Genomic DNA, 1844 nt, shown 5'->3' with positions numbered 1-1844 from the left:
CCGGATGTGAACCTTCCTCTTCCTCCACCTGCCCCTGCTGCAGCCGTCTTCTCTTCATCTGGGATGTACAGTTTACACTGAAAAACAAGAAAATACAAAACAAACAAAAAACAAAACAAAAGGGAGAGCTTTTTTCCTTCCTGGTGGGATATGCAGAACTCAGTGGGTGTGTGTATATATAAATATATATATAATATATATAAATATATATAATACTGACTTTAAAAAAAAAAATCAAATCCCCACAACATACATTTTTTTTTAATCTGTGCCAAAAATGTGTTTTCAGAGAAAAAAAATCTTATTTTCATACTCAGACTTTGTATTGTCACTCATTTGTAAGTGCGCTTCATTTAAACATCCCCTCGTCTCATCAGCTGTGGAAGTGTTATACACTTGTACAAAGACTCTGCCCCGGCCCCCCTCGCCTCCCCTAACAATTAATTTATGGAACTTGGTGTTTTTTTTTTTTTTTTTTTTTTGGTTTATTTTTGGTTTATTTTTTTTTTCTCAGCGCAGTTTTGTTTTGTGTGTCCATTGGATTACGAACTTTATTAAAAAATACAAAACACGTCGGCGCCCCGACCTCGTCCCTCGGCGCTGGGGGTGGGGAGCGGGGAAGGGGAGGTTTGGGGGCTCCCAGGGAGGGGTCACCCACCTCTCCTTTAAAAACCAGAAAAAATTGGTCATTTCATCACTAAACCCAATTTCTCTTATTTTCCCTCTTGTGTGTAAACACTTGTGAAAACCAAAATTGCAGGGTTTGCCCCACCTTTGATCTCACCACCCACCAAAAATTATCCCTGGATTACTGATATTCATCAGCCTTTAAAAAATAAGAGCCAGACACGATGTTTTTCACTGCTTTTCCACCCAAATCCCTGCCAGATGCAAGTGGGAAGCCTGATCAAGACTGGTGTAAATGGGTTAAAATCAAGCAGATGTGGTGAAAAAGGAGGTTTAGGACAGAATTTGGGGGGTGGCCTCCAAAACCAGGGCAGACCGTCACCTTGCACCCGCGGGCTGAGGGCGGGAGGCAGAACAGAGCCTGTTTTGGGGTAAAAATGGGACAAAAAGGTGCTGCTGGTGCCCCAGGACAGGTGGGAGCCTGGCCAGGGACACCCAACAGCGACGCCCAGCTCCCACTGGAGGGGTCAGGGCGGGGCCTTGGACTTGCTCCCTTCCCCCAGGGAGGTGGGAGCGAGGCGGAACCGACGGACAGACCCCGGACACGGATGGGGCTTGGACAGACGGACGCGTGGATCACCAGGGCAGCTGGGACAGGGTCCGACCCTGCTGGTTTCTGAGTGGGGCCTTTGGGGCAAAAAAGGGCATTTTGGGGGGGTTTTGTAAGGTCTGGGGGGGCTGGAGGGCACTGTTCGTGTGTCCAGCCAGGTATGAACTGTCCATATGTCCAGCTGTCCATGCAGTGTCCGTCCACCCAGCTGGGCCTGGACCTGTCTGTCCATCCAGGCCCATCCCCTTCACCTACCCAAAGCACTGGGACATGGACAGACACGGACAGATGGACATCCAAGTGGACAAACGTATTTCCATCTGGACAGTTGTACATGCTCATGCCAGCCGGACACTTTCCTCCTCCACCCATGAGCATAAATGCCCCAAAAATGCACTTTTTGCCCCCAAGGCCCCTCTCCAAAACCCGCGATTTCACACCCCCAACCCATACCCCACTGTCCATTGGGATCGGGCCAGACCCTGCCCCATTCTCAGAGCCCAGGGTGGGAGATGGACACGGGGATGGGCTCGGACAGACGGACACTGGGCTGTGGGGGTGGGGCGGGGGTGTGAAATCGCTGGTTTTCGAGAGGGGCCTTGGGGAC

At 50.1% G+C, this 1844-nt stretch overlaps 1 long non-coding RNA gene across 1 annotated transcript in view; it reads right to left on the bottom strand.

Annotated features, from left to right (window-relative positions):
- LOC121661727 overlaps nt 1–120 on the bottom strand; it is a 363-nt gene extending 243 nt beyond the window's left edge. The window contains exon 1 of the long non-coding RNA XR_006015076.1: nt 29–120. This is a non-coding gene — a long non-coding RNA (uncharacterized LOC121661727). The remainder of the gene's footprint in view (nt 1–28) is intronic.
- Between the last annotated feature and the right edge of the window lie 1724 nt (nt 121–1844).

Source organism: Corvus kubaryi, unplaced genomic scaffold (genome assembly GCF_017639235.1).
Source record: "Corvus kubaryi isolate FWS band 111438036 unplaced genomic scaffold, C.kubaryi_AGA036_p1.0 37189, whole genome shotgun sequence".
In the NCBI taxonomy this organism is placed as follows: domain Eukaryota; kingdom Metazoa; phylum Chordata; class Aves; order Passeriformes; family Corvidae; genus Corvus; species Corvus kubaryi.
The sequence above is the reverse complement of the archived record's forward strand: the minus strand, read 5'-3'. Positions and strand labels throughout refer to the sequence as shown.